Raw genomic sequence first — 12,342 nt, forward strand, 5'->3', positions numbered from 1 at the left:
AAAATGGCTCAACTAAGTCATTGAAAAAGGTGATAAAGGGTTAATAGTTTGTCAAGAAGGGGGTCATGAGGACAGTTAATCCACTTTCAGAATTAATTTGGATGAGTTAAACCACATTTTATCCCTGTGTGGACAGGTTTAGTTCAGTTTCAGGGCATGAAGATAAAGCAAAATCGGGACACTTGAATTTGGAATGGGCGCATTCATGCCAGAGCTTAATAAGGTTTAACAAATTCACTTTGAATTCAGACCTGGAGTTGATCCGGATTAACCTTCCCAAGTGTCCCCGTGTAGACAAACTGAACCGAATTAAGCAGCGGTTTCTGATGCAGACTAACCAGCCTGCTGTGCATTCCCATCCATGGGGAATCCAGTTCCGTTGCCCTGGTGAGGATGGTCTCTCACAGGGTTAACAGCGTCGCTGGCATGAAGTGCGTCTCCTGGCCTGTTTATGCCAACGCAGCCTTGGGGGCTGGAGTGGGCGCAGGCGTTGTAGGCTGGGCTGTAAAGGTTATCCAGGCCTGGCGGGCACAGAAGCTTGCCAAGCTGCATGGAGGGAAGCCTGGGTCAGTGTCAGCGTTGGGGGGATGCTGGATTTGTGGGGGAACCTGATCCCATCCTGTCCCCCCCCAGCACCCCATCTCCCCAGCCTGGGGCTAGAGGGTGCATCCCTCCATTCTCCACCCCTGGATGTTGTCACGTTCCCGGGCAAGCCAGCAGCATGTCCTGTCTCCAACAGCCCAGTGCCAGCTGGGAGCGTAAGCAAACCCAGGGGCACCAGTGCCAGGCCTGGGGATGGGTAGAGAGGTGAGAACAGGGAGCAGCTGGGCGGGGGCAGGGAGATGCTGCCTAGCTGGGCTCAGTAATAGAAGGGGTCCGCGCTTCCCATCTGGTGGTGTGAACAAGGGCCTGTTGGGGCAGGGAAGGGGGCCTGGCGTGAGTTGTGGGGGGCTGCAGGAGGTATAAGGAGCCTGGCTGGAGCTGAGATCCAGACCCCCCTTTCCTGAATCCCTAATGCCCCCCCTTAGCTCTGATTCCCCACCCCCTCCCCAGCTTGCCCTCCAATCCCTTTTTATCCTCGGCCTCTCTGGCTACAGTATCTCCTGGCCCTGGGGGATTTGAACCAGGGACCTCCAGCACTGACAAGAGCCATCTTGCTCACTTGAGGGAAAGTAGTGACTCTGTGAGTGGCTCACAATAGTAGATTGTCATCCTTCTAAGAGGAAGAACTCCTGGGGGACTCAGCAGCCTGCTGGGGATCCCCTTTCAAGTCCTTTCGCAGGTTTCCGTGGTGTTCCTTTCGCTGTTAAAATTGTGTGGCAAATGCGCCCATCTCTGGGGTGCACCTAAGAAGTCTGGTTCTTCTTGGGCTACAGGCAGTGTGGGCTAGCAGGTAGAGCCCTGGGCTGGCACTCCAGACACTGGGTTTTATTCCCACTTCTCCTTTGGGTGACCTTGAGCAAGTTGCTTCCTTTCTCTGTGCCTCAGTTTCTCCTTCATGGGGGACCTGCTGTGACTATCCCGACCCCCTGAAGTGTCCAGGCCAGAGACCAGCCCCTAATAATTCCCAGCACAGAGCATTTAGAAAAACAGCCCATCTTGATTTAAAAATGGCCCTGTGCTGGAGAATCCACCACAGTCCTTGGGAAAGTATCCCCATGGTTAATTACTCACACGGCTCAACATTTACACCTGATTTCCAAGCGCAGGTGGTCTAGCTTCAACTCCAACTCTGCTAGACGAAGAGCCCATTATTCAATATTTGTTCCCCATGAAGACGGGGATCGAGTCACCCCTGAACCTTCTCTAGCTTGGGCTCCTGAAATCCGTCGCTCCAATCGTTCTCGTCGCTCTTCTGTGAACCCTCTCCAATTTATCAGCATCTTTCTTGACCGGTTGGCACTAGAACTGGGCACACCCAGGCCAAATCCAGAGGCCCAATAGCCTGTCTGTGCCCACTCTAGATGCCCCTGTTTGCACATCCCCGGATTGTGTTAGCCCTGTGGCCTCAGCAACACGTGGGGAGTTCAGGGTCAGATGATTGGTGTCCAAATGTTTCTCAGATTCACTCCTGCCCAGGAGCGAGTCCCCCAGCCCGTAAGCATGACTGGTGTCCTTTGCTTCTAGGTGGACATGTTGGTCTTTACCTATATTAAAACACCCGTTGTTTACTTGTGCCCGGTCGCTCTGAATTGCCGACCCACCCGCTGCATTGGTTTATTTTCCCCAATCGTTGTGCAAAGCTCATCAGTGGTGAGCGTACATTTTCTTCCAGGCCGTTGATGAAAATGTTGAATAGTGGAGGGCCCAGGGCTGAGCCCTGAGGGACCCCCCCGGAAACCGTCCCGCTCCATGACAATTCCCTGTTTGCAGCTATATTCTGAGATCTATCAGTTAGCCAGTTTTTAGTCCACGGAGCATGGGCCATGGTAATTTTCAAGCAGGCTAGGGGGTTTTTTTGTTTTCATCAAAATGTCGTGCCTTCATCGGCCAAACTCGGCATCTCCCCAAAATAGCTAGTGAGTGAGAGTGACAAGCTCTCCTGAGTTTCAGCCCCCCACCCCACGCCCTTTCCACCATGCTGGCCGGCCATGGCTCGGGGGTCCGGCCTCTTCTCTGCATGCCGTGACTCGGCTTCTTTTTCTTTAATCTTGGGCCCAGGGTTAATTTGTGAGGAGGAGCCAGCCCTCCTGCACCTCCTGCAGGTGAGGCGTCCCATCAGGGCCTTAGGAGGGGAGTTAGCAAGATGCACCAAAAGTTACAGGGTCATGGCCGGCTGACTGGCTTGCTATCTCTTCATCCCCATTTGCTTGCTTGCTTCTCTCTCCTATTGAGCCCCGCCCTAGTTTCCTTCTCTCTCTCTGCCCCCCGATCAACCCCACCCCTTTAAGCTAAACCAGCCACCAGCCCCCCAATCCTCCCTTCCCAACTGAACGCTGCAAAAAGGATGGAGACGGACAACCCGCCCCGGCCAATCAGGCTCTCCTGCATCCCACTCCTCAGCCAATCAGAAGCTGGGAGTTCACCCTTTTTGTTAATGAAACCTTCCCTCCCCCCCTTCCTAGGGTAGAGGGAGTGGAGAGCAGAGCGGAGGGTGGGGGGGATTTCCAGGGATTCGGAAAAAGGGGGGGCTGTAATTACCCCCCCATTGGGCGGCCTCAACCAATGGAAAACCTCTCCCTCCTCCCTATCCCACGGCTGGCCAGCCAATGGCATGGCCCCAGCAGAATGTCTAATTCACCCGCTGGCTTCCCCTCCCCAGCCAAGGATTTGTGGAGGGGGAGGGGGGGTGTCAATAGAAAGTGCGGAAAGATTTTATTTTTTTTTTTGGGTAGGGAAAAGGAGGGGTGGGAGGGGTGGGGCACTGGCCTCTGTCCAAGCCGGGGCTAGACGAGGGGGCACCGGGCACGAAGTGGGGGCGCTGGGCACCGGCTCTTTGGTCCTCCTCCCCCCCTCCGCATCTTTAAAAAAAAAATCTTTTTTTGCATCTGCCACTGCGATATTTTTCAAGCCGAAGTAAAGGCACTTGGGGTTTTGTAAACGGGAGCTGGTTTTCTACTGGCGGGTCGAGGTAAGAGCGAGCCCCCGCGCCAAGGCACCACCCCACCCCATTTGCCACCTGTGCTGGTTACGGCCTGGCACCCCACTTGGGCGCCTTTCTCCAGGGGAGCCGGGTGCGGAGGGGCGCGTTCGGGCGGCATGAGCCACAGCCCAGAGGGCACGGCGAGGGGAGGGATGGTGGGCAATGCTTACCTTGTGCCAGGGCTGAGCCCTGGCACCTCTGGGCTCGGCAGTTCCTCGCCCCGGCACCTCTTTCGTTACAAATTAAGCACGGAGGGAGGCTGTAACTCTGTGTGTGTGTGTGTGTGTTTTCTCAGAGCAGCTGATGCCTCTGGGGGCTTAGTTCTTGGGTGCTGTTCTTGGGCAAAGAGGGGGGGCCCGCTAAGAGACGGGTGTCATACAGGATGGGTGCCTTGTGTTTGTGTGAGTGTCTCGTTGATTGCAGGCTGGCATGAGCACTGGGGCTTGTGTGTGTGTGTATGCGCTAATGCCGTTGTGTGCATCACGGTTTGTGCTGATTGTGTGAGAGCTGGGGGGGGGGGAGGTGTCAAGGGTTGTGTTGAGTGTGTGTGAGCGAGTTGGGCTGTGTGTCAAGGGTTGTGCACTTGTGTGAGTTGTGTGTGTCAAGGGCTGTGTGTGAGAGAGTTGGTGGGTGGGTGTCGAGGGTTGTGTTAAAAGAAAAGGAGGACTTGTGGCACCTTAGAGACTAACCAATTTATTTGAGCATGAGCTTTCGTGAGCTACAGCTCACTTCATCGGATGCATACTCTGAAACCTGAGGGTTTTGTTGAGTGTGTGTGTGTGAGAGAGAGCCAGTGTGTGTCAATGTTTGTGCTGATTGTATGTATGAGCTGGGGGTTGGGTTGTGTCTGTGTGTGTGTGTGTTTGGGTGTGTCAAAGTTTGTGTTGGTTTGTGTGTGTGTGCATGTGTGTCAAAGGTTGTGCTGAATGTGTGTGAGACAGTTCAGTTGTGTGTCAGTCTTTGTGCTGGTTGTGTGTGTGAAGGTTTGTGTCGATTGTGTGTGTGAGTTGGGTTTGTGTCAAGGGATGTGTTGATGGTGTGTTGATTGAGAGAGTAGTGTGGCATGGTTTGTGCTGAGTGTGTGTGTATGAGAGAGGGTTCAGTTGTGTGTCAATCTTTATGTTGATTGTGTGTGCTGCTATTGTTGATTGTGTGTGTGAGTTGGGGATATGTCAAGGTTTGTGTTTGTGTGTTTGTGTGTGTACTGCTTTTGGTTTGTCTGTGCTTGTGTGCATGGAAAGCTTGTGTTGATTGTGTGTCAAGGTTTGGGGTGGTGCGCGTGTGCTGCTGCTGTTAGTTTTTGTGTGCATGACCTGGTGTGCGTGTGCATGCGTGTGATGTGATTGTGATGACTCTTGGGGCATGTGTGTCATGGCTGGTGGCCATGTGTGCACTCCAGTTTGTGTCAGCGTGTGAGACACACAGCATTTGTGCTTTGTGGGGGTGTTGTGTGTGGCTTCCGCTTTGTGTGTGTGTGTGAGACAATTTATGTGGACATTGCTGAAGTGATGTGTGTGTGTCCCATATTGCGTGTATGTGTTGTGGTTATTTTTAATATGAATCCAAAGCATCTGAATATATCCAGCTTTTCTCTTTGTAATTCTTGGCTTAAGACCTCCAGGAAATACACCATGCAGGATCTATTTGCATTTTCTATCACAGACACAAACGCGCACACACCATCTAATGCTCTCTCTCTCTCACATACCCTGAGTCAAACTGATGCGAGATGACTTCTTTGGTATTTTCCTGGCTGGAGCATACGAAGCTGATGAGCCATTTAAAAAACAACAACCCCTCATTGCCGCATCTTCCGGGCTTTTGACATGTTTATTCCTCTTTAAGGAAACAGGTGCCGTGTGTATGTGCCTAGAAACGTACACCGGTGGCCGGGTGTGCGCCCATGCACGTGTGTTGTGTGTCAACGACTGTTAAGAGCGACTCATCAACGATCGGTCACTTGCCGATAATCAATAACCAATTCATTGATAACCGGGCATTTCACTAGGCTTAGAGGTGGGATTCGTTCGATAAATCCGCCTGGATTGGATTTATTGATTGCCGGTTGGCAAAGAGAGGTGCACCGACAGTCCTGGACGATGGTCGTTCTCTGCCAGCCTGCATCCCGGCCGAGGGTATTAAATATCCTCATTCCTCTTTAGATCAGGCCTGGAACGATAGCATTTCCTTCTTTTGGTGCAGGCTCCGTCTGCACTTTGGTTGATTTCAACATTCTCCGTTGCCTTGTGTCCAACAGCCTCAACACCTCAATGTTTAGCCCCCTTTTAGGGGGGCTGTTATTCATCACCCCCTTTGCATTCTAGCATTATAACATCGCTTTGCTGCCATGGTGAAATCTGCACAAGGCTCAGTAAAATGCTGCTCCTTAAAGTTAGCTTAACTGCAAAGGATCCTGGGATGCTCGCTCACTGGGGCTTTCTTTGGCCTGTTGTCGGTGGTGACAGCTACCCACGTTGTTAGGGTGTGAGTTAGTCTCCCAGTAACACGCCCTAAATGGGTTGTTACACACACACGCAGCTGACAGCTTCCAGAACGGTTACCTTGAGCCGTCAACCAGTTCCTTTAGCTAGCGGTAACCCAGCCGTTGCGTACGAACCAGGACATGTTCCAGGGGGCCTGGAGGGAACACAAGGCCAAACACACGGGTGAGCCAGTTGTTGTTTAGCCACGGAGTCGGTACAATAGGCGACACTTGCTGAGCCATACGTGGGATCTCTGTCCGAGGATGTGCAAACAAAGAATGTCTCCGGCTGGTTTAGGGAATTGTTATCCTTTGGCCTGCTGCTGCCAAGATGTAGGCCATGGGTGGCTTTGCGCACCAGTTATAAGTTTAGGCGGCGAGATACAGGGCTGAAGTGTAGGGTCGAGGGAGGGGTACAGTCATCCCGCCTCCCCTGTGATCTCCTTACTGTCAGTTGCAGAGTCCTTGTCGGAGATTGGGACCGTTGTGCACGGCTGAGCGTGCGTGTGTCCGTGATTGTGCATGGCGGAGTGTCCGTGTGTCCAGGACTGCACGGCTGAGCAGCTGTGTGTGCGTGCGTCAATGGTTCTGCACGGTGGTGTGTCGGTGCGTGTGTGAATGATGGTGCATGGCCAAGAGGTCGTGTGCATTTGTCCGTGATTGTGCACGGCAGAGTGTCTGTGTGCATGTGTGAGGGCTGCATGTGGTCCGTTAAGGCACCCGGGAGTGCTGGGGAACACGTGTGTGGGCCCGTGTGTGAGTGCACCGGTGTGTGTGGGCAGGTGTGTGTGCGTGAATGGTTGTGTGGGGCAGGGCATGGGAGTGTGTGTGTGCAGGTGTGTACATACTTCGGGTATTGGAAGTCTGCAGCCTCCTTAAATTCTCCTTCAGGGACTAGTCCCGCTGTTGCTGTCAATGGGTGTTTGCCCCCTGCAGCTGACTAGTTAACGCCCAGGCAGTTGGGCCAGGGATGGCGCACATGCTGGGGGCGACTTCCCTGGGGGGTGGAATCGCTCCCGGTGTGGGGCATGGGCGAGACGGAGAGATGGATGGAGGGGGGTGGGGATGGATGGCCAAATGGATGGATGGACAGACAGACAGACATGTGGGGTGGGGGATGGATGGATACACAGACAGACGTGTGGGGATGGGCAGACAGAGGTGTGGGGATGGAGGATGGACTGACAGACTTGTTTCAGAGTAACAGCCGTGTTACTGTGTATTCGCAAGAAGAAAAGGAGTGCCACAAGTACCCCTTTTCTTTTTGACAGACTTGTGGGGCTCAGGAGCTGCCTTGGACCCCTGCTTGTGGGGCTGATGGGCCCTGCTGAAGCCCCATCACCCCCCGCCACAGCCCTGTGAAAGCCCATTAGCTCCAGTGGGGCTTTGGCAGGGCTGGGGTGTGTACCCCCCACGCCCCCACTCTCTGAAGGGGAAAGGGGATGGGGGGGGGGGAAGAGACAAGGTGGGGGATGGGCCTGCAGTTTCCATGGAGCTGTCGCCATGGAAACAGCACAGGCTGCCTGGATCCTTTGGGCTTCGGGAAGCTGTCGGATGAATGAGGAATGGGGGGGGGGGGTGTTTCCATGGCAGGATCCTCAGGGATCTGCAGGCCCCAGGGAACACCCCCACTGCTGGGTGTGGGGATGTGTGTGTCAGTGGGGACCCACACAGAACAACCTGGCCAAGGAGCCCATCTCAGGACTCCTGGGTTCTCTCCCTAATACTGAGAGGGCAGGGGTCGGTCTAGTGGTTGGGGGGAAGGAGGGCTGGGAGCTAGGACTCCTGGGTTCTATCCCTGGCTCTGGGAGGGTACTGGGGTCTAATGGTTAGAGAGCGGTGTGGGGGGAGGGGGCTTGGAGCCAGGACTCCTGGGTTCTCTCCCCAGCTCTGACAGGGGAGCAGGGATGAGGGTCACCACCTGCCCAGGTTTTCCCAGTGCCGTCTCTTTCCCGAGGTAGCCGCGCCGGGGAACCCGTCTGGGCATGGAGAACCCATGGGGAGCTGCACGGTGGTGTGGGTGTGGGCACGTCCCACATATCTAGGACCCACCCCCTGTGCTTTTGCATCCTGGGCTTGGGCGACTGGCTCGGTGAGCCCCAGACCCTGCCTGGTTTCCGGGGTGCAGCAGCCCGGGCGCTGCTGGCTTGGGCCCCCTTTCACTGCCACAAGCAGGGCCCCCTGTGCTGAGTTAGCCATGGGGCGATTGGAGCAGCTAGGCTGGGGGGCATCTCCTCTCGCCCAGCCCCGTCCTCCTCTACTAGCCAAGAGCAGGGGATTGTGGGTCATTGCCCCGCCGAGGGGCATTCTGGGAATGCCTGCCCCATAGCCACGCTGCCAGGAGCAGGGCATTGTGGGCAATTGCTCCTCCGAGGGGCATTCTGGGAATGCCTGCCCCATAGCCACGCTGCCAGGAGCAGGGCATTGTGGGCAATTGCTCCTCCGAGGGGCATTCTGGGAATGCCTGCCCCATAGCCACGCTGCCGGGAGCAGGGCATTGTGGGTAATTGCCCCTCCCAGGGATCTCCGCTTTCTCAGTGGCTCTGTCGGGAATCAGGAGCAATGGGGGCTTGTGGGTAATTGGCCAACGCAGGGGCATTGTGGGAGCAAGGGGAGCCGAGGATTATGGGTAAATGGCCAATGGGTGGCTGTGCATTGTGGGATAGCTGAGGTGCCCGTGTTGCAGCCGTGGCTGGGCCCCCCCTGCAGTGGGGCCCTGCTTCTGCCAGTGAAAGGGGGCCCAAGCCAGCAGCGCTTCCATAACCCTCCCGCTCACCCTCAGAGCTTCTCCACACGTCCTGAAGAAGGTGAGTGCCGACAACAGGGTGAGAGGTACACAAACACACCTAGCGACCCCCCATGCACTGCCCCAGCCACGCAAACACAAGAACACACATACACACCCCTCACTAACACCCTGCTGTGGATTCACACATCCACTAACAGTCACAAACTGGGCAGGGAGGGAACACAGGGGAGTCTGAGATCTGGGGGTTCCCAGGAATGTGATACAGCAGAGGGGAGACGGGTGTCTCAGATCCGGGGGTTCCTGGAAGCCGTGATACAGCAGAGGGGACACAGGGGTGTCTCAGATCCGGGGGTTCCTGGAAACCGTGATACAGCAGAGGGGACACAGGGGTGTCTCAGATCTAGGGGTACCCAGCGACTGTGATACAGCACAGGAAGACAGACGTGTCTCAGAACTGGGGGTTCCCGGGGGCTATGATACAGCAGAGGGGATGCTGCGATTTCTCAGATCTTGGGTTTCCCAGGAGCTGTGATGCAGGAGAGGGGACAAAGGGGTGTCTCAGATCTGTGGGTACCTGAGGTCTATGATACAGCAGAGGAAGACAGGGGTGTTTCAGATCTTGGGGTTCCCAGGAGTTGTGATGCAGCAGAGGGGACAAAGGGGAGTCTCAGATCTGGGGGCACCCAGGGGCTGTGATACAGCAGAGGGAACACAGGGGTGTCTCAGATATGCGGGTTCTTGGGGGCTGTGATACAACAGAGTGGAGGCAGGGGTGTCTCAGATCTGGGGGTACTCAGGGACTGTAATACAGCAGAGGAAGATGGGGTATCTCAGATCTCGGGGTTCCTGGGAGCTGTGATACAGCAGAGGAAGATGGGGTGTCTCAGATCTGGGGGTACTCAGGGACTGTAATACAGCAGAGGAAGATGGGGTATCTCAGATCTCGGGGTTCCTGGGGGCTGTGATACAGCAGAGGAAGATGGGGTATCTCAAATCTCTGGGTTCCTGGGGGCTGTGATACAGCAGAGGAAGATGGGGTATCTCAGATCTCGGGGTTCCTGGGGGCTGTGATACAGCAGAGGAAGATGGGGTGTCTCAGATCTCGGGGTTCCTGGGGGCTGTGATACAGCAGAGGAAGATGGGGTATCTCAGATCTCGGGGTTCCTGGGGGCTGTGATACAGCAGAGGAAGATGGGGTGTCTCAGATCTCGGGGTTCCTGGGGGCTGTGATACAGCAGAGGAAGATGGGGTGTCTCAGATCTGGGGGTTCCCGGGGGCTGTGATACAGCAGAGGAAGATGGGGTATCTCAAATCTCCGGGTTCCTGCGGGCTGTGATACAGCAGAGGAAGATGGGGTGTCTCAGATCTGGGGGTTCCCGGGGGCTGTGATACAGCAGAGGAAGATGGGGTATCTCAAATCTCAGGGTTCCTGGGGGCTGTGATACAGCAGAGGAAGATGGGGTATCTCAAATCTCAGGGTTCCTGGGGGCTGTGATACAGCAGAGGAAGATGGGGTGTCTCAGATCTGGGGGTTCCTGGGGGCTTTGATACAGCAGAGGGGACGCAGGGGTATCTCAGATCTGGGAGTACATGGGAGCACTGTTCCCTCTAAGCTGTGTGTGTGCGTCCTAAACCCCGCGCACACAGCGAAACATTGCGTTCACAAATATTTGCACAGAAACACAATTTGCACAGAAGAAATTTTTTGCGCACACGGCCTGTCAAAAATTAGAGGGAACATTGCTTGGGAGCAATGATAAAGCAGAGTGGACACAGGGGTTCTCAGATTTTGGGGTTCCTAGGAGTTGTGATGCAGCAGAGGGGAGGCCGGGTGTCTCATATTGTCACGGACTCCGAGGTTGTGCCTACTCTTGGCCGTGCGGTCCCTGGGGGGAACCCCCTTCAGTGCGACAGCCCTTCTCGGGGGTCCACTCTCTCTCGGGGGTTAAGCCCCTCCACCGCCTGGAACCGCACCTCTCTGAGCCTTAGCACGCCTGTCTCTGCCGTGGGCCCCCTCAGGGAGGCCACTCACTCTGGACCCCCGGGGCCCCCACTCCCAGATGGAATAATGCCCCCCGATCTCTAGCCCGGAGCGACTCTCAGCCAGCGTAAAACAGGAGGGTTTATTGAGCGTCACTCTCAGGGCCTCAGGCCTGGCCTCCATCAGCAGAGCTCATCCAAGTGTCCCCTGCATCCAGGTGGGCTCTGCCTACTCCCTCTCTCCAGCCCAGAGTGCCCCCCCCCTGCTTCCCAGCTGGGCATCTGATCTCACCGGCCCCAAGCCCCGCCTCTGTCCATTGTCTTCTCTCCAGGTAAACAGGGTCACCTGGGCCCCCTCTCCCCCCTTCTGCCCTCTGGCTGGCCCCCCTCTGGCTGGAATTCACCAGGGTTCTCTCTTCACAGCCCATTGTCCTCCCACTGGCAGGACCGGCTGTGACTCCTGAGCTGGGCCTCCCGGTCACCAGTCACTGGGGTCTCCATTCTCCAGGCCATTGCCTGGGGTCCCAAGTTCCCGAGCGGGTCCCCTGTAACAACAAACTCCCTCTCCCATCACCCCGTTAAACCAGTAACACCCAGGGAAACTGAGTCCCACCCCCTCTGCATGCAAACCATTGGAAATCAAGGAAAAACCAAGAAAACCCCCCACTTTGTCACACTCACATCTGGGGATACCTGGGAGCTGTGATACAGCAGAGGGGATGCAGGGGTGTCTCAGGTCTAGGAGTTCTGGGGGGCAGTGATACAGCAGAGGGAGGCAGGGGAGTCTCAGATCTCAGTGTACCCGGGTGCTGTGGTATAGCAGAGGGAATACCAGGGTGTCTCACATCTGGGGGTTTCCAGGAGCTGTGATGCAGCAGAGGGAGACAGGGGTGTCTCACGTCTGGGGATACCTGGGGAGTTTGATACAGCAGAGGGGACAGAGGGCTGTCTCAAATCTGGGTGTACTCGGGTGCTGTGATACAGCAGAGGGGAGGCAGGGGTGTCTCAGGTTTGGGGGTACGTGGGGGATGTGATACAACAGAGAGGACGCAGGGGTGTCTCAGGTCTGGGGGTACCTGGGGGCTGTGATACAGTAGAGGGCAGGCAGGGGTGTCTCAGATCTGGGTGTAACCAGGGCCTGTGATGAAGCGGAGGGGATTCAGGGGTGTCTGAGATCTGGGGGTACCCAGGGGCTGTGATACAGCAGAGAGATGCAGGGGTGTCTCAGATCTGGGGGTACCTAGGGACTGTAGCTCAGAGACCTAACTTAGCTTTTCATTTAACGGTAACTCAAGGACTCCCCAGGCCCGTGGTTTGAGTCTTTATTGTCAAGTTTGAGGCCTATGAGCCTTAGCATAAGGGGCCCAATGGTGACGCAGAGTTTTGGGGTCCTGACAACATTTGGGGGGGGTGGCATCTGTCCCAAATGATACCGGCCAATTGCAGGAACACTGAAACGATACCATGTTGGGCTATTCTAGGAGAAAAACATGTCTCCTGGGGGTGAACCCTTCTCCCAACTCTGAGTCCTACCCGGAAACCCAGCCG

General features: G+C 55.7%; 1 protein-coding gene across 2 annotated transcripts in view; it reads left to right on the forward strand.

Annotated features, from left to right (window-relative positions):
- The first annotated feature begins 3,374 nt into the window (after positions 1–3,374).
- Positions 3,375–12,342, forward strand: part of SHISA7 (shisa family member 7) — a 29,299-nt gene continuing 20,331 nt past the window's right edge. The window contains exon 1 of one of the 2 annotated variants that reach the window (XM_048832589.2): positions 3,375–3,571. The gene's annotated coding sequence lies outside the window, so the exon portion shown is untranslated. Of the gene's footprint in view, positions 3,572–6,001; positions 6,250–12,342 lie in introns of those variants that run through there. The other variant, XM_075122424.1, reaches the window with a different exon arrangement.

This window comes from Caretta caretta, chromosome 23 (assembly GCF_965140235.1).
Source record: "Caretta caretta isolate rCarCar2 chromosome 23, rCarCar1.hap1, whole genome shotgun sequence".
In the NCBI taxonomy this organism is placed as follows: Eukaryota; Metazoa; Chordata; order Testudines; family Cheloniidae; genus Caretta; species Caretta caretta.